Consider the following 26,955-nt stretch of genomic DNA (forward strand, 5'->3'; position numbering starts at 1 on the left):
TCTGTAGATTGAAAGCAATGACAATCAGAATCCTAACAGAAATTTTGTAGTAATTAATAAGTTGACTCTAAAATTTATATAGAAATGCTAGAACATGATAAAAAAAAAAGTGGCATATCCATATAATGAAGTATTACTTGGCCATAAAATGGAAAGAAATTCTGATAGATTCTACAATTTGAACAAACCTTGAAAATATTATGCTAAGTGAAAGAAGCCAGACTCAGAAGGCCACATATTTTTTTTTTCACATCTACATTTTATTTTTTTTCCCTTTATTTTTATTAGTTGGAGGCTAATTACAATATTGTAGTAGTTTTTGCCATACATTGACATGAATCAGCCATGGATTTACATGTGTTCCCCATCCCTATCCCTCCTCCCGCCTCCCTCTCCATCCCTCTGGGTCTTCCCAGTGCACCAGCTCTGAGCACTTGTCTCATGCATCCAACCTGGGCTGGTGATCTGTTTTACCCTTGATAGTATACTTGTTTCAATGCTATTCTCTCAGAACATCCCACCCTCGCCTTCTCCCACAGAGTCTAAAAGTCTGTTCCATACATCTGTGTCTCTTTTTCTGTTTTGCATATAGGGTTATCGTTACCATCTTTTTAAATTCCGTATATATGCGTTAGTATACTATATTGGTGTTTATCTTTCTGGCTTACTTCACTCTGTATAATGGGCTCCAGTTTTATCCATCTCATTGGAACTGATTCAAATGTATTCTTTTTAATGGCTGAGTAATATTCCATTGTGTGTATGTACCACAGCTTCTTTATCCATTCATCTGCTGATGGGCATCTAGGTTGCTTCCATGTCCTGGCTATTATAAACAGTGCTGCGATGAACATTGGGGTGCACGTGTCTCTTTCAGATCTGGTTTCCTCGGTGTGTATGCCCAGGAGTGGGATTGCTGGGTCATATGGCAGTTCTATTTCCAGTTTTTTAAGAAATCTCCACACTGTTCTCCATAGCGGCTGTACTAGTTTGCATTCCCAAGAAGGACACATATTATAAGATTCAATTTCTGCAAAATGCCCAGAATAGGCAAATCCATATAAACAGATGAGTGATTGCCAGGAATTGGAGAGAATGGAAAATGGAGAGTCACTGCTGATAGTTTAGGGGCTTCTTTGCAGGGTGATGAAGATGTTCTGGAATCAGATAGTGGTGATGGCTGTATAGCATTGTGAATTACTAAAAACCACTGAATTGTACACTTTAAATGAACTTTACCTTACATGAGTCATATCTGTTTTTTTTCTATGTAGAAACATAATATTGGCACAAATTCTCAGAACACCTCGATCATTATCTCTAGTTCCTATTGTTGCTCTTGTTGTTGTTCAGTTGCTCAGTCGTGTCTGACTCTTTGCGACCTCATGGACTGCAGAATGTCAAGCTTCCCTGTCCTTCACTATCTCCCAGAGTTCGCTCAAACTTATCCATTGTGTCAATGACGCCATCCAGCCATCTCATCTGCTGTCGGCCCCTTCTCCTCCTGCTCTCAGTCTTTCCCAGCATCAGGGTCTTTTCCAATGAGTTGGCTCTTCACATCAGGTGGCCAAAGTATTGGAGCTTCAGCTTCAGCATCAGTCCTTCCAATGAATATTCAGGGTTGATTTCCTCTAGGATTGACTGACTTAATCTCCTTACTGTCCAAGGGACTTCAAGAGTCTTCTCCAACACCACAATTTGAAAACATCAATTCTTTGTCACTCAGCCTTCTTTATGGTCCAGCTCTCACATCTGTACATGACTATTGGAAAAACCATAGCTTTGACTACACAGACCTTCATTGGCAAAGTGATGTCTTTGGTTTTTAATAACTGTCTAGGTTTGTCATAACTTTCCTCCCATGGAGCAAGCATCTTTTAATTTCATGGCTGCAGTCACCATCTGCAGTGATTTTGGAGCCCAAGAAAATAAAATCTGTCACTCTTTCCACTTTTCCCCCAACTATTTGCCATGAAGTAATGAGACCAGATGCCATGATCTTAGTTTTTTGAATGTTGAGTTTTAAGCCAGCTTTTTCACTCTCCTCTTTCATCCTCATCAACAGGCTCTTTAGTTCCTCTTCACTTTCTGCCATTAGAGTGGTATCATCTGCATATCTGAGGTTATTGATATTTCTCCCAGCAATCTTCATTCCAGCTTGGGAATCATCCAGCCTGTCATTTACATGATGTACTCTGCATATAAGTTACATAAGCAGAATGAGAATATACAGCCTTGATGTACTCCTTTCCCAATTTTGAACCAGTCAGTTCTTCTGTGTCCAGTTCTAACTGTTGTTTATTGACCTGCATACAGGTTTCTCAGGAGGCAGGTAAGGTGGTCTGGTATTCCCATCACTTTAAGAATATTCCTCAGCTTGTTGTGATCCACACAGTCAAAGGCTTTAGCATAGTCAATAAAGCAGGAGATTTTTTTCTGGAACTCCCTTGCTTTCTCTACAATCCAACAGATAGTTCCTATTAACTTTTTCTGAAAAGTCGTTGCTGACATGACCTAATTTTTGACACAGAAAATATTGTCATAGTATGCACAGAAGTTATGATTCTTCCTGGTGTCTGTTCCAGAGAGACTATTTTTTATTTCCACCCACACACAAGGGAAAATGAGACACAGGGCTACTTATATAAACATTGCCATAGAGAGTTCGTTTATTTTCGAGCTTTGAAAGTAAAATTGAATTCTAGTCTACTAGATGCTGAGAGCTTGCATTGTTTCTCTGCTCTAACACTTGTGTTTTTACTTTGGTGATACTGGCATTCGTTTGCGGAATTCAATCACCAATTCAGTTACCAGACAGATTATAGAGGATGTTCTGTTCCAAGGCAGACCATTAAAATTGCAAAATATGCTTATTTTCCACATCTTCCCATCATTTTAGCCTAGGAAAAACCTTCATATGAAAAGTGAATTTTTATTTTACAGTTTCTATGGAGATTATTCAAATAATAGGAAACCTAAGGTCAACTGTGCTTTAGAAGCAGTACATGAATATGCCTTTTAGTAAAATGCAGTGTGTTTTCAACAGTAATATGACCTGAAAGACAAGAAAACACTCTATAAAGAGAAAAGTAGACTGATTTGTATAAGATTAGATCTAGTCCTGGATTTGTGGCTGGATTTATGGGAGCCACTTAATGGTTCTTGGCCTCAATTTCTCCATCTGTTACACATAGGGACTAAATCAGTGACTTCTAGTCTTTTTAAAAGTTGCGTGTTAGTCAGATTTCTCCAGACAAACAGAACTGATAGGAGATAGAGATAGAAGAAAACATAAGAGTAGAGATACATAGAGAGCGATATAGAGAGGTTTATTGTAAGGAATTGATTCACACAATTCTGGAGGCTGAGAAGCCCCAAGATCTTCAGTCATCAAGCTGGAGATCTGGAGATTCTGGTGGTGTAAGTTCGTCTGAAAGCCAGTAGGCTCACACCCCAAGAAGAGACAATGCTTCAGTACAAGTTGGAAAACAGGAAAAGACTATGTCCCTGTTCAAGGCAGTCAAGCAGGGGAAGTTCTGCCTTGTTCACGGAAGGTTGACCCTCTTGTTCTATTCAGGCCTTCAGCTGGTTGGGTGAGGCCCACCCGTATCAGGGAGGGCAATCTGCTTTACCAAGTCTACTAAGTCCAGTGGTAATCTCATCCCAAAACACTTTCACAGACATAATCAGAATAATATTTGATCAAACCAGGGGGTAATGCCCATGGCTCAATGGAGATGACTGATAAGTTAACCATCACAGCTAGGTAACACTTTATTCAAATAGTATCCTATCCAGGAGTCAAATATATGAAACAACTGAAGAAGATGCGGCTGCACTTGTTGAAAACTTATTGTAGGATCATCCCTCTATACCTCCTCCTCATCCTTGTGGCTATCCCATGGGTGGGTGCAGAATAAAATGCAGGCCAGCCACTTGCCCAAGAGCCAGCCTCTAAGGAAGAACCAGAAGCATAACACGTCACAGGATAAGAATACAATTGAAGCAGAGACTGCTGGTTTTATGCAGGTATGCATCTTTCTGTCTCCTACAGTGATTTTTTTTAGCCAAGTATAAGGCCAGTCTGACTGAACGCTATCTGCCCTAGGCACCCTTGTGACTGGGTATGGCCAAGTACTGGTCAAAGGATAAGAATAAAGTGATATATGTAACACTAGGGCCTGCCCTTAAAGGGAAAGGACACACCTACTCCGTCCTCTTTCCTCATTCCCACTAGCTAGAGTACAAACATGGGGGTGAGTTGCCTTGAAATGAGGATGAAACTTGCGGATGAGAACTACACCACACAGTTGGTGGGTCAACAAGCAAGAAGGAGTCTGGACTTCCAGGAATCTTGCAGAGCAAAGCTGCTATCCCAGCAAGATTTTTCTGTGTGTGGGAAATAGAGTACTATTTCATTTATGCCAGTGCTATTTTTTGTGCTAACAAGAAATATGTATCTATCAGAATTTTTCTAAAGAAGATCAATATGTTATGTTAGAAGGAATATTTGAAGTAAAGAAGTGAGGTCCATAATAAATGGCATGATAATGGACATATTTTATACCTATGAGGCAGGCAATCAACACTGGCAGGGTCAATGCTGGCATGCCTGGTAGAAAAGAGAAAAGGTTGATAAAGACCATCAATCTTCTAACCTCCCACTCAGAGAACATGGCTCAGTTTCTCAGTTTCTTCTCTACAAAAATTTAAACAAATGTTTTAAAAATATCAATATGAAAAAGAACTAAAGTCCTAAAACATACCCAAATTAACTATGTGAGCCTATCCAATCCTATCCTGAGGGGGCAGCTCCACAGTTTGTTAGAATCCTTCTTGAAAATCACTGGAGGATACAGTTCCTAAGTTCTCTTCTAGCATCATCATTCTCTAGTATGTGTGCATGTGCATGCTGAGTTGTTCAGTAGTGTCTGACTTTTTGCAACCCCATGGACTGCAGCCCACCAGGTTCCTCTGTCCATGGGATTATCCAGGCAAGAGTACTGGAATAGGTTACCATTTCCTTCTCCAGGGGATCTTCCTGACCCAGGAATGCAATCGCATCTCCTCCTTGGCAGGTGGATTCTTTACCACTAGCATCACCTGGGAAGCCCCCATTTACATACTAATGACTCTCAAACTTGCAAGTACCAACTTGCATTTCAGACTCACATATCCAACTTATATCCAACTCACACTGACTACTTCACTTTGATGTCTAACAAATCCAAACCAAACATATCTAAAGTCAACTGGCAGCCTGCAGCCATCCCTTCAGGCTTCCATCCCAACAATAAACCAAATACCACCCAAACCCTGAAACTTTGACCTCTCCCTAAAACTGATCAAGTCACAGAAAGTTAGCACAAACCTTCTCCATTTGAATTTTACAATTACTTACAAACATCCTATACACAAAATTTCCAGTGATCAAACAATATTGATAAAAACTTCAACATTTATCCCAAATAAATAAAGACAACAAGAGGGGGAGAGGGAGAAGAGAGAGGGAGGAGAAACAGGAAAAGGAATAGAAGGAGAAGAAACAGGGGGAGGAGGAAGAGAACAAAAATGCAAACCGGCCTCTCACACGCCCTGTGGGGAAGTGAGGCTGGCCTGCTGCTGACTCCTGCTTCTTCCTGGTTTCTCCAAGGTAACACTTGGCCATCTCTCAGCTCTTGGTGTAACTGGCAATTTTACAGGGAAACCTTTCCTGACTTCTCTGCCCAGGTCAAACTTCCATTACAGGTTCCCTTGACACTGCATACTTCTCTTGCATGTTCTCTAGGATAGACCATATGTTGAACCACAAAAAAGTCTCAATAAATTTTAAAAGACATGTCATAGAAAAGTATCTTCTCCAACCACAATGGAATGAAATTAGAAATCAATAATAGAAGGAAACGGACTGTTCACTAATTGGTGGAAATTTAAAAACACACTTTTTTTTCCTCTATCCAGTATTTTATTTTAATTTTTTTAGTTTATTGAAGAATATAGTTGTTTCAGGATGTTAATTTCTTTTGTACAGCAAAGTGACTCAACTATATATATATATATATATATTTATATATATATATGTATTCTTTTCATATTCTTTTCCATTATGGTTTGTCACAGGATATTGAATATAGTTATCTATGCTATACGATAGGGCCTTGTTGCTTATCAATTCTATGCATAAAAGTTTGCTCTGCTAATCTCAGATTCCCAATCCTTCTTCCCCACTCCCTGCCTTGGCAACCACAAATCTATTCTCTGTAACTGTGACTCTTAAACAAAGAAGAAAACACAGGGGAAATTAGAAAACACTCTGAGATGAATGAAAACTAAAACACAACACACCAAGACTTATGGGATGCAGCAAAAACAGGGAAATTTGTGGCTGCAAACACTTATACTAAAAAAACAAAAAAAAAACACCCTCAACTTTCTAACATAACCTTCCACCTGAAAGAATTAGGGGAAAAATAAAAAAAAACCTAAAGTAACAGAAATAAAAATGATTGCAAGCAAATACTCAACAAGTGCATGCCAGCACCAGAGCTAGATGAAATGGACAAGTTCTTACAAACACACAAGCTACCAAAACTGACTCAAAGTATTAATAGGAAATCTGAATGAAACTGTAAGTAGTAGGAAGATTGAATCAATCAACAAAAAACTTTCATCAACAAAAATTCTAGACCAGATAGCTTCACCGGTGAATTTTAAGGCTTTAAAACTCAAAACTCAGGAGAGGGTTAGATGGAGAGTTTGGGATTAGCAAATGTAAGCTATCGTGTACAGAATGAATAAACAAGGTTCTATTGTATAGCACAGGGAACTATATTCAAAATCCTGCAATAAACCATAATAGAAAAGAATATGAAAAAGAATTTCTAAAAAACTCTCAAAACTCAACAATAAGAAAAACATCCCAATTAAAATGGACAAAATATTTGAACAGACATTTTAACAAAGAAGTTATAGATGACAAATAAACACAGGAAAATATGCTCAACATTCTTAACCATTCAGTTAAATGACAATAAGATGTCAATAGGGCTTCCCTGGTGGCTCAGTGGTAAAGAATCTGCCTGCCAATGCAGGAGACACAGTTTATCTGGGTCGGGAAGACGCCCCCTGGAGAAGCAAATGGGAACCCACTCCAGTATTCCTGCCTGGGAAATCCCATGGACGGAGGAGCCTGGTGGGTTACAGTCCACAGGGTCGCAAGGAGTTGGACATGACAGTGACTAAACCACCACCAAGATGCTGATACCCACCTGTGAGAACGGCAAAAACTGAATAGCTATTCTAAGTGTTGGTGAGGATGTGGGGGAGTATAACTCTCATGCCCTGCTGGTGGGAGTGTAAAACGGTGCAAGTATTTTGGAAACCTCTTTGTCAGTTTCTGAGAATATGAAACGTACACCTAGCATATGACCCGGTCTTTTCTCCTCTAGGTATTTACCAAGGAGAAATGAAAGAATATGTCCATACAAAGATGTATATGCTATTGTTCACAGCAAATTTGTATTTATTATAATCGAAACCTGAAACACTCCAAATGCCCATTAACCAGTGTCTTTGTCCGTTCAGGCCTCTAGAACAAAATGCAACAAACTCGAGTAGCTTATAAACAACAGAAATCTATTTCTCACAGTTCTGGAGGCTGTAAGTCTCAGCTCAGGGTGCCAGCCAGGTCAGGCAAGGGCCCTCTTCTGGGCTGCAGACTTCCTGTTGTACGCTCAAGTGCCAGAGAAGCCAATCAAGCTCTCTAGGCCTCTTTTACGATTTTTATTTATTTATTTGGCTACATCGCGTCTTAGTTGCACTTAGGATCTTTAGTTGCAGCATATGGGATCTAGTTCCCTGACTAGGGATCAAACTGGACCCCCTGCATTGGGAGCATGGAGTGTTAGCCACTAGACCACTAGGGAAGTCCCATCTCTGTGCCTCTTTTATGGACATTAATTCTATTTGTGAGGGCTCTGTCCTCATGACCTAATCATTTCCCCAAGATCCCACCTCCTAATACCATCACCTTAGGCTTTACCTTTTCAACATATAAATTTCAGGGGGACACATACATTCAGACCATAGCAATGGGTGAATCAAAAAACAAATTATGCTATATCCATACAATGGAAGAATACTCAACAATGAAAATGAATGAGTTTTTGATACATACAAAAACACAGGTGAATCTCAAGGCAGACAAAAAGTGTACATGATCTATGAACCCATTTATGTAAAATTCTAGAAAATGTACAGTAAAGGAGAATGACAGAAAGAAGGTCAGTGGTTGTCTGGAAATGAGGGAGGCAAGTCAGGGAGGGAGGTAGAAATTTAAAAGGAAATTTTTGAGAGTGGTGGATATGTTCATTATCTTGATTGGGGTGATGGTGTCAATAGGTGTGTTCATACCTCAAAATTTGTCAAAATGTGCACTTTGAAACATGGGTAGTTTATTATATTTCAATTATACCTTAATAAAGCTGTTTAAAGAAATAACTTTATTTTCCAAAACAAATTAGTGAGAAAAGCACCATTGCTTGACATTTTTGCACATCTGTTTTATGTCATACTTAATAAAAGACAGCTGGATTTTTGTATCTGCTTGCTATTCAGTATGTTGCATTATGTTATTTTAGTTTACATATATAAAGAAAACCCATCTTCATACAAATGTATGGTTGGAAAAGGGAGATATTTTTGAGATAATTGTGGATATTCTTCCTTGATACCACATCAAAATATGACAAGTGGTAGTTTCTTAAAGGTTAACTTCAGTATGGATTAAATCAGATTAATGAATTTTCCATATTCTGTTATATTAAAATCCTGTGGCCCATTTTATAGTTTGAATGGATCTTTTCCCATGCATGTTTGTACAACAGCACACATTGGTCCCTTAAATAATATTGGTTCGCTGAATTATGTAGATCTTTCAGATGTTGACACATTTCATTTTACATGGAATATCATTTTTATGGAATGTCAAAATTATATGTTAGATGAAATGTGTCAATATCCAAAAGATCATGTGTATGTGTGTGATCTTATCTCAAAGTCTTCAAGTATTAGAAAGCTGTCAAATTCTAATTTTCACTTAAAAACTCAAATTTGATAAATGGCAACAGATGCTGTTAGTTGTTTTTCTTGAAATTACCGTCTCATTTCATTTATTTTCTAGAAAATGCCTCCTGAACATTCAAACCTAAATAACCACAATGTCAATCATTCCTATAAAAAATAGTTTATCCAAAAAAAAAAAAAGATTCATCCTAAAGAAAGTAGCTATTTCAACTTGCAGCTCAAACAATCTCACAAGGCTTTTCCTAAAGACAATCATTATATATTAACAACTGAGCTACCAGGAAAGTCCTTACTTACTTATCTTTATACAGCAAAAGTGCTTTTTATGCATACTTCTCATTTCCTAATGCCAAATGTCAAAAAGTTATTTACTCAAGGGCTGAGACAATACAGTTTTTACATCCAGAACATTCTTAAGTGAAACTGGTCATTCTTTTTCCTCCTGTGTATGATGGTAAATTAGGTAATAACTGTAGTGCAAAGAGTACAGCTTTGTTTTACTGCATTAATTTTTGCAACATGGTCAGAAATTTTGCCCCGCATTGTTTTGAACTATCAGTTCAAATAATAACACAGTGGGAAGAAAGTTTCTAGGACCCCCTTGGGTCTCCACAGACCGCACTTTGAAAAATGTGGATCAAACCCATGTCTCCTGTGCCTCCCGCATTACAGGCAGATTCTTTACCACTGAGCTACCCGGGAACCCATGAATTGACTATACTCCAACATAAAACAAAACATTTAAATAAAAATTTTAAAAAATTTAAAAAAATACCCAAACTAGCTTGAGTAAAAGTAGGACTTCTTACAAAGATACACAGCCTTCGGGAAGTTGAAGGTGTTGGACCCAAAGCTCACCCAGGAAAGCAGCTCCAGTCTGGCTCCAGGGTCCCGGGTGGGAGGGGTTGTTAAGTTGAGCAGGGGCTCTTCCTGGACTGCAGCTGATCATCCGCAGCCTCTGTGAGCGCCTGTGCAAAGCAAACTTCAAAGTTACTTGGAGGCCTAAGGAGAAAATAAAATTGTTAAAATATATTTTATGTGACTTTTTAAAAAAAATTTATAAAGAGCACTCTGCATTGCCTCTGGGTGAAGGAGTGTGTTTGATTGCACAGACACCCCTCTGTTCATCTCTCCTGCTCTTTCTCAAACAACTGTCGGCAGATGGATTTGTAAGAGTCGCGAGAGCTCTTTCAAGCAGTCGCTCTCTGCCTGCAGCGCTCTCCTCTGTTCTTCCATCTCCATCCTCTTTGCGCTTCTCAGCCATTCTTTTCCTTCACACACTCTCTCCGCTGGCTAGCGTTCTCAATGATACCTTAAGTACAACTTGGTATCTTCCATAAGTTTAACCTGGTATATTTAACTAGTTTGTGGAATCCCTTTGTTTAGCTGCAACACTCATTCCATATGATCTTCCAAAGCAAATTAGCAGTCTCTGTAAATCTCAGGTGAAGATTCTCCTGAGAGAATGAATCAGGAGTTTGAATTGACATATGTACACTATTGATACTATATATAAAACATAACCGATGAGAACCTGCTGTGTATCACAGGCAACTAGAGTCAGCGCTCTGGGTGACCTAAATGAGAAGGAAGCCCAAAAAAGAGGGGATACATGCAAACACATAGCTGAGTCACTTCGCTGTACAATGGAAGCTAACACAACATTGTAAAGCAATAAAAATAAAAAGATTCTCCCAAGAGGGAGAATCTGCTTGTCGAAGGCCATCCAGTAGCTAAGTAGGACTGGATTGGCAGTGATATAATCATTGATGTCATCGGCAGTGACGAAGAAGGAAGGTGATCACTAGCTAGCTGTGTGGGAAGAGGCATGAAAAGCCAGGAGGGAGTTAGGATGTGGCAGCAAACAGGTCAATGTTCTCTGCTCCTAAGTCTCCCAGACCCCTCGAAAAAAAACGGCCCTGAAGGCAAAGGTTTCTAATACTCAATCCAATGCCACATCCACTACAATATTTGCAGTGAATATACTAAAAGTGGAACTCCTTCCTCCAGAAATGGACTTACATATTGCTGTCACTTGATTTACAGCAGAAGTGCCATCACACTGCAGTGAGAAAGGCTGGCCTTTCCAATAAACAGTCCTGGAGCAACTGGATATTCCTAACAGGGGAGGGGGGCAGATACACTTCCACAATTCCTCGTTTGCTGTTGATGTTGTTTAGTTGCTTGTGAGTGCGTACTCAGTCATGTCCAACTCTTTGAAACCCCGTGGATTGTAGCCTGCTGGGCTCCTCTATTCATGGGATTTCCCCAGCATGAATACTGGAGTGGGTTGCCAGGTCCTCCTCCAGGGGGTTTTCCCAACCCAGGCATCCAACCCACGTCTCTTGTGTCCCCTGCATTGGCGCTACCCCCGCCTCATCTCCTGTTTAGTCACTCAGTCGTGTCCAGCTCTTTGCAACCCCATGGACTGTAGCCAGCCAGGCTCCTCTGTCTATGGGATTTCCCAGGCAAAAATGCTGGAGTGGGTTGCCATTTCCTTCTCCAGGGGTTCTTTCCAACTCAAGGATCTAACCTGTGTCTCCTGCATTGGTAGGGATTGACAGGTGGATCCTTTAGCGCTAAACCACCACTTCCTTGTCATACTTAAAAGCTAATTTGAAACATATCACAGATATAATGTGAAAGGTACAATGACAAGCCTTCTAGAAGACACATAGAAGAATATTTCCTAGACTTAATGCTAGGCAAAGATTTCTTCAGTGGTATACAAAAAAAGCACCAACCATAAAAGTCTTAAAAAATTGTTTGAGAATTTGAGTCTCAAAAAAATTCAGAAATTCTGTTCTTCACTATCAAGATAGAAAACAGACAAGCCATAGAATGGGAGAAAATATTTGTAATGCATAATACAATGAAGGATCCATATCAAGAATATATAAAGAACTCCTCTAAATCAGCAAGAAAAAGACAGTCAACCCAAAACAAAAAATAGGCAAAAGAAAGGCATGTCTCAAAACAATGTATCCAATTGGCCTATAAGCTTATGAAAAGTTGGTCAATGTCAGAACTGCCCTGGTGGTGCGCCTACCAATGCAGGAGACACAGGTTCAGTCCCTGGTCTGGGAAGATTCCACACACCTCAGGGCTACTAGGGCTTCCCTCATAGCTCAGCTGGTAAAGAATTCACCTGCAATGTGGGAGACCTGGGCTTGATCCCTGGGTTGGGAAGATCCCCTCGAGAAGGGAAAGGCTACCCACGCCAGTATTCTGGCCTGGAGAATTCCATGCACTGTATACTCCATGGGGTCACAAAGAGTCAGACACAACTGAACAACCTTCACTTTCACTTTCAGGGTTACTAAGCCCCTGCCCCACAACCATGGGCCCAAAAGCTCTACAGCCCACGCGCTGCACCAGGAGAAGCCACCGCAAGGAGAAGGCCGAGCAGCGCACAAAGAGGAGCCCCTCGTCCGCAAAAAGAGAAAGCCTGTCAAAGCGACGAAGACCCAAAAATAAATCAACAAAATAAAGTAAATAGGTTGGTCAATGCTATTACTCACCAAGGAAATGCAAACTAAAACCACATGATCAGAAAGAGAAAGACAAGTATCATTTGTATGTGGAAACTAAAAAAATGATGCAAATGAATTTATTTACCAAACAGAAACAGACTCACGGACTTAGAAAACAAATTTATGGTTATCAAAGGGGAAGGCAGGGAGGATAAATTAGGAATTTAGAATTAGCAGATACAAATTACTATATATAAAATAGATAAACAACAAGGTCCTACTATATAGCACAGGGAACTATATTCATTATCTTGTAATAAACTATAATGGAAAAGAAAAAAATAAAAACCACAATGAGTTACCACTACATACCTCTGGAATGGCTAAAATTAAAGACTGAGAGACCAATACTGGTAAGGATATTGAGCAATTGGAAACCTTACATGTTAGTGATGAAATCTCAGCCTAATTTATCCTCCCTGCCTTCCCCTTTGATAACCATAAATTTGTTTTCTAAATATCAGAAAACTGGTAATGACCACTGAAGCTAAACACACGCCACCCTTGTTCGCTCTCGGCCCTCAGCTGCTCAGCTGTGACCCACTCTCTGCGCTCTCGCGGGCAGAGCACACCAGACTCCTCTGTCCTCCACTGTCCCCTGGAGTTTGTTCAAATTCATGTCCATTGAGTTGGTGATGCCATCCAAGCCTCTCCCCCTCTGCGCTAGAAGCCGACAATTCCCCGCCTGGGTATACAATGAAAAGAGTACTTGTGCCAACCAAAATATAAATGCCAGTATGTTCTTAGCAGCTTTATTTATAATGACCCAATATTGAACATAACCCGCATGTCTGTCAACTGGGAATAGATCCATTCTGATACAGTCACATAAAGAACACAATTGCTGTTTAGTCACTAAATCATGTCTGACTCTTTGCAACCCCAAGGACTGTAGCCCACCAGGCTCCTCTGTCTGCGGGAGTTCTCCAGGCAAGAACACTGGAGTGGGTTGCCATTTCCTTCTCCAGGGGATCTTCCTGACCCAAGGATCGAACCTGCATCTCCTGCTTTGGTAGGTGGATTCTTCACCACTGAGCCTCCAGGGAAGCTCCATCCCTACTCACACCCTATTATTTGGATTGTATCTAAAACAAAATTTATTAAATGATCCATTGCAAAAAAAATAAATTAAAATACAACAAAGTCAATAAAGATGAATGTATCCAAAATTATCAAACAAGAATTGATATTCTGAAGATAGCTGAGGATAATAAATCTATGAAATGCTCTTCCCAACAGTCCTTAGTTCTTAGCTTCCCCCATCCTCAATTTTAAAAAGAAAAACCTACTGATGCAAGCAACAATGTAAATGAGTCTCACAGTCAGGCAGAATAGAAGAAAGCAGACACAAAAGAGAAATTCCATTCCATTGATAAGAGGTCCATGAAGAGGCAAAGCTATGAATTGTGGTAAAAATCTACCAGTGGTAAACTCCAGTAGAGGGCCAGGTATGCACAGGCAAGAGCATGCGGGAACTTTCAGGGGTGCTGCAGAGTTTACATCTGGATCCGAATTGTAGTTACATGAGTGTATATTTAAATTAAAAAGAACCAAGCTTTACATTAGGGTTGGACGTTTTGTGCACTTTGATGTTCACTTAAATTTTGTAGCCCAGGGCTTCCCTGGTGGTCAGTGGTTGAGATTCTGCACCGCCACTGCAGGGGCACGGGCTCCATCCTCGGTCGGGGAACTATGATCCCACACGCTGTACAGTGCAGCCAAAAAAAATGTGCCTCAACAGGAGAGAAAACACATAAATTCTAAGTGAAAGAGCAAACGGTGGAAGCAGTGATCCTTCTCATTGTTTGTCCTTTCTAGACTATACTTGAAGCCATGATGAAATAAGGGACTAGAAAGCACTGATGCTGTAATAAATTGTGAATAGTTTTAAAAATAATGATGGCATTGATATTCATATGACAAGAAATCCATATATCCTCTTATAGGGGAATGGAAAATGCTGTTCCATTTTCCGTGTTCTGGGGTCTTAATTGTCCTCAAAATCTACTGTTGAGCTTTAACAAACAGACAGCACACTCTCTACCCTTAAAGCATTCTGGAAATCTGTTTGTTCAGGAAAAGTGAAGCAGGGAAACAGCTTTTATCTAATCTGCAAAGGACACACTGCTTTCTATAAAGGACAGAATGAAACTGTTAATGCTATATAGTTACCCTGTGTGCAAGGGTGCCTCTGGAGGGCAATATAGCCACAATCCAAGTACTTCCCACACTTGGCCTCCTGTTTGTTAGGAAAATAGGAAACACCGCTGACATCAAGAAGATAAATCATGGATGGAACGCTGCTCCAGACAGAAGGGCAAATAAAAGCAGCCCCCAGTTCCAGCCTGAAGAAGAGAAGAGTGTATTGTGTACATTGGGACAAAGTCGGGAGGTGTGAGGTGGTATCTGAAAGCAACATGCAGAAAAGTAGAAATAAACTTGAGCAGATGGAAACTCTTGTGTCTGAAGGACAGCTTGCCTTCATCATTATTCCCTCATGCTGACCTCCCAGAAAATTAGATTTGCATCTGGGAGTAAATGTTCTTAGCCATAATTATTTCTTAATACTATTTAAATACTAATAAGAAAATAATAAGACTTTAAAGAGGAAAAAAAATTGCATGACAGGATGAAACAGAAAGAACTTTCCAAACATTTCCTGAAGGCCTGGTTCTATGATGAATGGGTTACATGGCCTTGTGTGTGTCCCCCAACTTTTCTGTGCCTCAAGAGTGTTTGCTGCCCTAAAATTTAGATCAGTCTCTGAAAAAGAAACAATTCACAGTTTGTAAATTCAGTACAAAAGACGTTTGACTTTGGATAAATCCATAAAGTTTCTGACTCAGGATGTACCTTTTTTTTTTTCTTTCAAATAAAATTGACTTTTCTCCTATGTAGCTCAGCTGAAGATTGTACCACTAACTGCACTTCATGATTCAAGTAGGCCAGGAAGACACTGATACAATCTGCCAGGTTGAGCAAGTTAAAAATACTCTTTTCATCATAAAACTTTCTGTGTTTTAGCTGGGAACTGGCAGGAAAGCATAAGGTAAAGTGCTTTGGCCGCAGATGACCCTAAAGTGGTGCTTGGTGTCAAGGGCCAAAGATCATCAGCTTCAACAAAGCCCATCAGTACGCAGGGGAAGGGCAGATTTGATCCCATTCTCCCTTCTAATGGGCTTCCCTGGTGGTTCAGTGGTGACGAATCTGTCTGCCAATGCAGGAGACCTGGGTTCAAGCCCTGGGTCAGGAAGATACCCTGGAGGAAGAAGTGGCAACTTCCAGTATTCTTGCCTGCGAAATCTCATGGACAAAGGAGCTTGGTGGGCTATCATCCATGGAGTTGCAAAAGAGTGGGACACAACTTAGCAACTGAACAACAACTATCTTCTAATACTCCTGTAATCTGACACTCCAATCTTATCTTTTAACCTTTTCCTGCTTCTGGAATTTGTATTTAAAAATCTCAACTGCAGTCACAAAATAGCACTTTAAAAAATATGATTCCCCCAAACAAGATCCATGGACAGCCAGCATCATTGAGTGGGGCAGTGAGGGATGTAGTCCTTGTGCACACACAGATTCCTGGGCCCAACCCCAGAGCTTCTGATCAGGATCTGTGGATAGGAGGTCGGCAATGTGTGTTTCTAACAAACATCCCTAGTGGTTGTAAAACAGTGAATTTGGGAACTGTTTACACAGCTTCACAGCCTGAACAAAACTGAGGTTTCACTGTTACATTTTAACAACAGCTAAAAAGAGATAATGGGTGGAGGGTTAGAAGTTTAAATCATCATAGCTTTGGTCCTATAATATAAGGTATCATTTTTAAAGTGCTTTTTTATGTGCACAAGGCTCCCCCGGGGTCTTGTTAAAAGGCAGATTCTGACTCAGTGGCTCTAAGGTGGGTCGTGGTCTCTGCGGTTCCCAAGACTCCTGGGTGATGGTGCTGTTGCTGATTCTCGGACCCCATTTGAGCAGGAGGGTTATAGAATTTGGAGATCTGCTCTAGAGCATCTGTCTCATAGCTGAGGGATCAGGTCTGTTGGTTAACAGGCCTTCTGTTAACCAATGCATCCTCTTGTCAACTTGTCTGCATCTAGAATGTTATGGTACCTGAGGAACAGCCCTTCCAGGTGCTGACAGAACTCCAGAAGTAGTGATTGGGATTTGGGAGTTAATCAGTATTGGCTTCATGTCCCACTTTCACCACCTAGTTCTTGGGTATGAAATTGGGCAGAAAATTTCATAACCTGTGCCTCAGTTTCTTTGTCTGAAAAGAGGGCACACTCCTGATGTTTAACCCTCTGAGTTGTTGGGAGAATCAGATGAGATGAAAAGTAAAAACAGTCTGAGCTATGATGTGCAGCATCAGTATGGATCATCGAGAGCACAGTCTCCAAAGTTCAGTGTTCCAGTTGTGCGACTTTGAAGGAGTCCCATGATCTCTCAGGGCTTCAGCTTCTTCACCTATACCATAAACGTGTCACAAGATGTTTTTAAGAGAATTAAATCAGATACTGTGTAATGTAAGGCATATATCTGTTAGATGCCACTTAAGATAATTGATATATTTCATATGATTTACATATTAATATTATTGTTATATTTGTATTTCACTTCTTAGTCACTAAGTCATGTTCAACTCTTTGTGACCCCATGGACTGTAGCCCACCAGCCTCCTTATGGGATTTCCCAGGCAAGAATACTGGAGTGGGTTGCCGTTTCCTCCTCCAGACAATCTTCCTAACCCAGGGATCAAACCCATGTCTCCTGTGTCTCCCGCATTAGCAGGCAGATTCTTTAGCACTGAGCCACCAGGGAAGCCCTTTATTTTATTACTACAAGTATTTTAGTGCATTCTAATTTTTTAAAAAAGAAAATGTGCACTATATTCATTAATCATATTAATAAATCCTTGCTCTTATTGTGACAACCTTCCCTGAGTTTACCTAATGTCTCAACTTGAATAAAACATGAATCTCCTGAAAAAGGCCATTAAGAGAAATTGATGATGGGAATTTGGGCAGAGAGGGTGTTGAACTTAAAGAAGGCCTTATGGGTGGGGCTCTAATCCTATATGATTGGTGTCCTTATAAGAAGAGGGAGGGACACCAGGGGTGTGTACGCAGAGGGACGGCCATGTGAGAGCGTATAGAGAAGACTGCCATCTACAAGCCACGGAAAGAGGCCTCAGAAGTGACCGATCTTGTTGACAGCTTAATCTTGGACTCCCAGACCCCAGAACTGCAAGAAAATAAAATGTTCTGTCTAAGCTGCCCAGTCTGTGGGATTTTGTTATTACAGCCCTAGCAAATGAACACAAGGAGAAGGAAACCCTGGGACAGAAGAAGCTTTTGTCATGAACAAACACACCTCAAAAATATGCTGCTGTTTTTAAGCAGTGCCTCCTACTCTACATAGCTATTGCTACTTTTGGTAAAAGCATTTAATGCACAGCTAATGGTGTCATTTTCATTCTTTCATACGAGCCTGAGCAGCTCCGTGAAGTGGAGGGAGGAATCCTTGCGGGGCCTCTGGATGAGTTTGGATTCATACGCTGGTCTTCCTTCCTGCAGCAGGTTTGAGGCTGAGCACCCAGACTCAGGTGTCCCTACATAATCTGGCAGGCCTGGGCAACTGGGCAGTTTGATGTGTGTACCATGGGCAGAATAGTGGCCCCTCAAAGATGTTCATTTCCTAATCTCTGTGAATATGGTAAAAGGGATCGTGCTGCGTGATTAAATTAAGTGCTCAGTTGCTCAGTCATGTCTGACTCTGCGACCTCATGGACTGTAGACTGCCAGGCTCCTCTGTCCAGGGAGATTCTCCAGGCAAGAATACTGAAGTGGGTTGCCATGCCCTCCTACAGGGGAATCTTCCCAACCCAGGGATCAAACCCAGGTCTCCTGCATTGCAGGCAGCTTCTTTACTGTCTGAGCCACCAGGAAAGCCCAAGAATACTGGAGTGGGTAGCCTATCCCTTCTCCAGGGTATCTTCCCAACCCAGGAATCAAACTAGGGTCTCTTGCATTGCAGGCAGATTCTTTATCAGCTGAGCTACCAGGGAAGCCCACACATTATGTGTATGCTATGTATATTCTATGTTTCTGGTGGTTTAGTCAATAAGTCATGTCCGACTCTATGTATATACGAGCTAAACCTGTCTTACTTGAAGTTACATGGGTGAGTATGCTCCTCTGTGTTCTTTGCTGCCACGGAGTGGAGCGTATGTGTGCTTGTAGAGTGTGCATGCGCGTGTCTGACAGTGTGTGTCAGGAAGGTGACGAGAGAAGCAAAAAGGCCCAGAAGGCAGAAAGCAGTGATGATTTGGGGAGAACAAGGAGATAATGGGGTGGGAGAGCCTGGCCACGGGACTAACAGGAATGGACAAACTCATCATCGAGGCTTCTTGATATGTTTGGCACATGTGGCTTCCTGTGTTCCTCAGATTCCCTTTCTCTTAAATACACCACATAGAGAAGACGGTACAGTAACCTTTCTGTCTACATTACTGATCCATCATTGGATATACTCAGAAAGTCAGTTCATCTTCTAAAGAGCTGGTCTGTAGACCCTAAGGGTTAGGACTCCTGCTCAAAAGGGGTAGAAACCCAGTTTGGACCAACGTCTGGCTTCTCCTGGGCTGTCAGGCACCTTCCCACTGGCCTGCGGAGGGCTGGAACCATGAGGAACTGAGTCTGCATCCATATTCTGCCAGTTTCACCAGTCCAGACCCCAGAGACACTGGGTGAGTGCTATAACCAGAAGGGAGCCATCAGCTGTGTTTGCATCAAATGTGAGAGCCTTGAAAAAGGTCTGGGGCAGACTCGGCAAGCACAACAGGAGAGTTGCTGGGTCTGTCTCTGAGCTGTTGGTCTGGCTCTCGGTGTGACCAGCACAGCCCGCAAGGCCCCGACACCCCCGTAGACTTGCAGCTCCTGTCTAGCCCAGTAGGAGGCAGCATCGCCCCTCCCATTGTTCAGCCTTGGCGTATCTGCAGGCTGTGATGCCAGGCTTCCGTCTCAGCCGGAACAGGATCGGAAAAATGATTTTATCTTCAGAAAACTGCATCACACCTCAAATGTCAAGACTCTCCGAGAGTAATCTAGATTTTCCTCCTCCTTTTAAGTCTCAAATTTCAAAGCAGAATCATAAAACAGAAGGAGACTTTGGGATTATATCACTTCCAACATTCTGGTTTAAAGATGAAGAAATAGAAAAATTTTAAGACCTAGGAATAAAATACATGACAAGAGGCAAAGAGAGATTCAAATATATATTTTAGTATTTGGTAGCAAGTTGCTAAGTCATCTGAACCAAACATAAAGCAATAAAGGAGAGATTAAATGATCTAAATGAGGTGTCTCTTATCAGTTTTTAAAAGGCAGGACTAAAGTTTTACTAGGAAGGCAAATCACAAAAAAAAAAAACCACCCAAGTAACCTTGAAGAAGAAAACACCGGTACAATGATTTGGACAAGCACTGTGTGCTAGAAATGTAATTTGAGCCACAAAGATTAAGTCATAGACATAATTTTAAGGTGACTGCCAGAATATTTTTGAAAGATAAGAAAAAATGGGTGAAATTAATTTTAATAATACTTTAATATTTAATCCACATAGCCAATATATTATTTTACCATGTAATCAATAAAACATCATGAATGGGAGCTTTTGCATTCCTTTTCTGTACTAAGTCTTTTTGAAGGGCTGGTGTGATTTTGCACTCAGAGCACCTCTCAGTTCTGACATTTCAAATGCTCAGCAGCCACGTGCTGGTGGTTCCTGCCTTGGACTGTGCAGAGCTGAACACCAGGTTCATTCTGGGCCTCTCAAAGTGAAGGACTTGTCACACAGACTCTATGCTCAACCAGAGCCCTTCTGAGAAATGTTTCACCCAAATATAACGGGTAAAACTCCTTTGATCAAAAGGAGCTTCCTGTAACAAAATAACCTACGTTTGACTCCACCTCCCCTCCTCAGGTAAAGTCCAGAAGGACACAAATCCATCGCCTCCCTGCTGTTCTTAAACAGTGAGCTAGGGTGGACATGGTCAGGTCAATGCCAATGGGGTTGGATAGAAGAGGCTGTCCTGCTCTCCCAGAGGTACCCCACCCTCCACGACCCAGGAGGGGTTCCTACGCTATCAGCAAGCCTGCTGAGAACAAACGTGGTGAAAACACCAGGGCGACTCCCACAGAACTGTCCTTTCTATGTAGGGGCTGGGGGAGAGGCAGCTGTCATCAGAGTGTGACGAGGACAAGAAGAACACCTCGGGCAGATTGCTCATTCTAGACAACAGCAGCCAAATAAAACAGCTTTCAGGGCTTCCAGACACTTCCATGTACTCAGGAAAGGACAGCTGCTTCAGTCTCAACATCAAAACGGGGGACACTCCAGGCCAACCCGGACACCAGCAAGAAGTGGGTTAAGGGGCCTCTGAGGCGCACCTTCCCAGCAGGGACTGGGGTGCACACCAGTGTCTTTTGGGGGCAGTGAGTGGTTGGTCCTCTGCTGTCCTCAGCAGCCCTTGAGGTTTGTTGCTATTGTTAGCTGGGGCCAGTGTCTGTGTACACCCATGAACACCACCCTCTCCCGCCCCGGGGGGCTGCCGCTTTTCTGCCCCTTGCAGTGACCTCGGAGGTTGAGGGTTTCTCATTCAACAGTGAGCGGAGCTGCATGCCGACCCTGACTGAGCTTCACCCTCACTGCACTGAAGTCAAATAAGCATCTGCTCTAAAAGGAGGCTGAGTCTTTCCTGTATTTTTGGAGTCCGCCCATCCCTAGAAGCCTGTGATAAGGATCTTGGTCATTCAGAGCCTCTGAGTCTTTTGTTCTAAAAATAATGATTGACAGCCACCGGCTACTAACTCCATTCTGCACTGGGTCACTGTAGGAACTCGTGACGCCCTTTCCAATCGTACTTTCAACCCCATCCTAAGTGCTTTACTTACTGCATCAGTTTCCTGGGGCTGCTGGAACAGCTGGGCAGATTCAGCAAAAGAGATTGGTTTTCTCACAGTTCTGGCAACTAGAAGTCCAGGACCAAGGTGTTGGCAAACCTGATTCCTCCTTGGGGTTTTGAGAAAGAGTCAGTTCCATGCCTACCCCAAGCTTCTGCAGGCTTGCTGGAGATCTTCGATGCTCCTTAGCTTGTAATAGAAACATTGTCCCGATTTCTGCCTTTATCCTCACATGCCATTCTCCCTGCGTATATCTGTGTCTAACTTTCCTGTTTCCTAAGGACACCAGTTATCCTAGATTAGGGCCCACCCTAAGGACCTCATCTTGACTAATTACATCTGCAATGACCCTGTTTGCAAAGAAGGTCGCTCTCTGAGGTATTAGGGCTTAGGACTTCAGCATGTATTATCGGGGGCACAATCCAAGCTCTAACTCATACATTAGCTCATTTAGTCTTCTTAGGAGCCCTCTGAGACATATTCTTTGATAGTTTCTCCCCAGTTTGTAGAGGAGAGCACCGCTGCACAGAGAGAGGAAATGACTTGCCGAGATCACATGGTGAGTGCGAGTCTGCTGAGCGACCTGAGATAAGAACTGTTATTACCATCTTGAACTTACGTTTGAGGAAACAAAAGTACGCAAGGGTCGCAGAGCGCACCCTGGATTACAGCTGGTCATTGGTAGAGCTGGAATGGAACCCATTGCTACTCGGCTCCAGTGTCCAAACTGTTGACCACTCAGCTCTCCAACTTCTCTAAAATGAAAGAAGTCTTCCCAGAATTTAGGAAAGGCTAGTTTATTACCATTTCACACTTTCAAAGCCTGCACAATGTTTTGGCATGTGTGGTTGTATCATATTAGTGCTTGGAAAGGCTTGGTGCTGCTACTTTGTATCAGTGGAGCCAGGAGAGCATCAGGAACCGATAAAGGGACCTAGAAGGTTTGCAAGTGCTTGATCCCCTACTCAAGCACTGACCCGAACCACCGCAGGCTCTGCCATGGAACAGGGAGAGGATGAACCGGGCCATTCTGGGCTGCTTTGGTTAAAATAAAAGTGGGGTGGGAAGCGAAAGCATTCGGGCTGAGAAGAGCAGAAATCCCATGGATTTCCCCGTATTCTTTCTTCATCACTGGAGGAAAGTGAGTCCCACTTTACTCACTCATGAGAAAATGGGTGAGTCCAGCTTCAGAGCAAAGACTAGTCTCACATTGAGTCAGGTGCAGTGGTTTTGCTCTAAAAAATGTAAATGAAGAGGCACAGAAACTAGGATTTGAGAGTTGTCTCATTAAAGTCACAGTTGGGGTCCACGTGACCCTCAGGACTTGCTGTTCAACCCCTGCTTGAATTCTGAGAGTAATCTGCTGAATTCCCCTCTCCCAACCAGGCTGTTCATTGTAATTGTTGGTGAATAGCATTTGAGTTGTTTTTTCAATATACTTGGTATGAGTCTGGTATATGCATGATTCTAACAGATCATCTCCCAGTTTAAAGAAGTTTCCTTTATTTATTTTTTTAAAATGTGATCTCTTCTCTATTCTTTATTACCTATCTACACACATAAACACACCCACACCCCACCACTATACTTATTTCCAAAAAGATTCAAAAGTAAATCATGACATTTTATTCCTAGAAACTTCAGCATGTATCTCTTGAGAACAAGAACATTCTACAAAACCAAAATATCCTACCCAAGAAAAGTCATGCTGGCACAATGTTATAAACCAATATATAGTCTATATTCAGAGTCTCTGAATGGCTCCAAGGATGTCCTTCAAAGATTTTTTTTTCCAGTTTGGAAACCCATCAAGATCCCTTACTTCATTTGGTCCCACTTAATTTCCTTTGATCTATGACATTCCCCCATCAATCTCCCTATAATAGAAGTGACATTTTTGAAAAGTTCAGGCCAGCTGTCTTGAAGAATGTCTCACAGAGGATGCCCAGCCATAAACCTATGTTCAAAAGTTAATCTAATTTATTCTTTTATTCTGTGTAGTTAATTAAGAAGTTTCCTTTATTTGACTCTTATGAACTAGACATCACACTATGAATAACTATGTCTAAAATTAATCAATCTTATTTACACTCTTAGTGTAAAAGCTCCATGAGGGCATTGATGTCATCTGTTTAATTTACTTCTGTATCCTGAAGACCTAGAAAAATGCCTATTACTGAGTGGCATAAGTACTGATGACAATAATAATAATGAACAAATAGCCATGTATAAATATTTCCTTCCATTTTATACATGTGGAAACTTGCTAAATATACTGTTCTACATGTTGCTTTTTTTTCTTTAAGCTTATTTATACATACTGCAGGTTGTCAACAGAGAGGCAGGAGGCAGAACTGAAAAGAATTCCAAGCAGAAAAAAGCAACTCTCCATCCATGCATTTGGGTACTAATCCCAGGAAGCAGCCATCACCCAGCATGAATCAAACCTGCTGGGCAGGGCATGCCTGGTATGTGTCAGAGCCCCTCTTTGTTCTGTTTTTAAGTAAGATGATCCACATGGTAACCATTGTGTCTCAGTGCTCAGCATGGAGAATCAGTTAAATTTTTAAATGTCTGTTTTGCCCTGTGGAATCCTTTTATCTTCCTACCAAGCTAAACATGAGTGACTTACACATTTGCTGTTGTTAAGTCACAAAGCCGTGTCCAATTCTTTGCCACCCCATGGACTGCAGCCAGGCTTCCCTGTGCCTCACAATCTCCCAAAGTTTGCCCAAGTTCATGTCCATTGAGTCGGTGACACCATCCAACCTCTGTTACCCTCTTCTCCTTTTGCCTTCAATCTTTCCCAGCATCAGGGTCTTTTCCAATGAGTTGGCTCTTTGTATCAGGTAGCCAAAGTATTGGAGCTTCAACTTCAGTATTAGTTCTACCAATGAGTATTCAGTATTGATTTCCTTCAGGATTGACTGGTTTGATCTCCTTGCAGTCCAACAGACTCTCAAGAGTCTTCTCCAACACCACAATTTGAAAGCATCAGTTCTTTGGCACTCAGCCATTCTTACTTTCACATCTTTCACATCCATACATGACTACTGGAAAGACCATAGCTTTGACTATATGGACCTTTGTTGGCAAAGTGATGTCTCTGCTTTTTAATACACTGTCTAGGTTTATCATAGCTTTCCTTCGAAGAAGAAAGTATCTTCTAATTTCATGGCTGCAGTCACCATCCACAGTGATTTTGAAGCCCTAGAAGAGGAAATGTCACTATTTCCACCTTTCTCCCCAAAATTTATCATAAAGTGATGGGACCAGATGCCATGATCATAGTTTTTTTAATGCTGAATTTTAAGCTAGCTTTTTCACTCTCCTCTTTCATCCTCATCAAGAGGTTATTTAGTTCTTCTTTGCTTTCTGCCATTAGAGTGATATCATCATCTGCATACCTGAGGTTGTTGATATTTCTCCCAGCAATCTTGATTCCAGCTTGTGCTTCATCCAGCCTGCCGTTTCAAATGATGTAGTCTGCATATAAGTTAAATAAACATGGTGACAATATACAGCCTTGACGTACTCCTTTCCCAATTTGGAACCAGTCCGTTGCTCCATGTCCAGTTCTAACTGTTGCTTCTTGACCCATGTACAGTTTTCTCAGGAGACAGGTAAGATGGTCTGGTGTTCTCATCTCTTTAAAGAATTTTCCACAGTTTGTTGTGGTCCACACAGGCTTCCCTGGTGGCTCAGAGAGTAAAAAATCTACCTGCAGTACGGGAGACCCAGGTTCAACCCCTCGGTTGGGAAGATCCCCTAGAGAAGAAATGGCAACCCACCCCAGGTATTCTTGCCTGGAAAATCCCATGGATGGAGGAGCCGGTAGGTTATAGTCCATGGGGTCTCAAAGAGTCAGACACTACTGAGAGATTTCACTTCACTTCTACACACTCAAAGCTTCACACATTATAGGCACTCAAACGTGTAGGAGGTGAATTAAATGCTAAGCTCAACTAAAAAATAATTTGTATTAATCTTTTAAGTTAAGGTGATTAAAACAACAGTGAGATACCAACACGCACCTACTAGAAAGGCCGGAACCCAGAGCGCTGACAGCACCAAGTGCTACCGAGGAGGTGGAGCTGCAGAAGGTCTCACGCACGGCCGGCGGGAAGGCAGCGCGGCAGCTGCTTCGGAAGACAGCCGGCCTTACAAAACTAGACATACTCTTATCCATCAGGTAATCGTGCTGTTGGTATTTATCCAAAAGAGCTGAAAACGTATGTCCATAAAAGCCTGCACACAGGTGTTTATAGCAGCTTATTCATGATTGCCAAAACTTGAAAGTCACCAAGACGTCCTTCATTAGGTGAATGGATAAATAAACTGTGGTACATCCAGATAATGGAAATATTGACAGTAAAAGTGTTAGTTGCTCAGTCATGTCTGATTCTTTGCAACCCCATGGGCTGTAGCCCACCAGGCTCCTCTCTCCACGAAATTCTTCAGGCAAGAATACTGGAGTGGGTTGCCATTCCCTTCTCCAGGGGATCTTCCCAACCCAGGGATCAAACCCAGGTCTCCTGCATTGCAGGCAGACTCTTTATCACCCGAGCCACAGAAATGAGCTATCAAGCCATGAAAAGGCATAGAAGAAACTTAAATTCATATTTCTAAGTGAAAGAAGCCACTTTCTGAAATGGTTACATACTATATGATTCCAACTATATGACATTCTGGAAAAGTCAAAACTATGGAGACAGTACAGTGATTGCCAGGAGTTGTCCCCACAAGGGGTAAGTGGGGGATGAATAAGCAGAGCACAGAGGAATTCTAGAGCAGTAATAAAACACTTCCATATGATATAGTAATGATGTATATGTGTAATTATATATTTGTCAAAACCCTCAGAATGTACACCTATGGACCTTGGGTGATAATGATGTGTCTGCAGGTTTATCAGTTAAAATAAACATGCTGCTCTGTGGGGAATATAGATGATGGGAGGCTCTGCATTTGTGGGGAATTTCTGTACCATCCTCTCACTTCTGCTATGAACTTGAAGTTGCTGTTAAAAAATAAAACTTTTTAAAAAAATCAACACATTAAACGGATTTTTAAATTAGGTAGCCTTTGGAATAATGATGGAGTTTAACACAGTAGGCTACTTGTGAAGTCATATAGGTGAATTGTGCACAGTGCCTACCCACCCATCAACTTCATGACCTAGGGCCGCGTTTTTCTCCCTGCATTTGAGTATGTCCCACTTCTGTAAGAATCAGCTAATGCAGGAGCCCCGTTCCCAAAGGGCAGTGTCAAAGCTTTCACTTATGACCAAGGACATCTTGGTTGCTTCCTATTGTAGTTTGGGTAATTATGGTATCATTAGAAAGAAAGGGAGATAGAGGCAGAAGTCTTGG

Source organism: Cervus canadensis, chromosome 26 (assembly GCF_019320065.1).
Source record: "Cervus canadensis isolate Bull #8, Minnesota chromosome 26, ASM1932006v1, whole genome shotgun sequence".
Taxonomy (NCBI): Eukaryota; Metazoa; Chordata; class Mammalia; order Artiodactyla; family Cervidae; genus Cervus; species Cervus canadensis.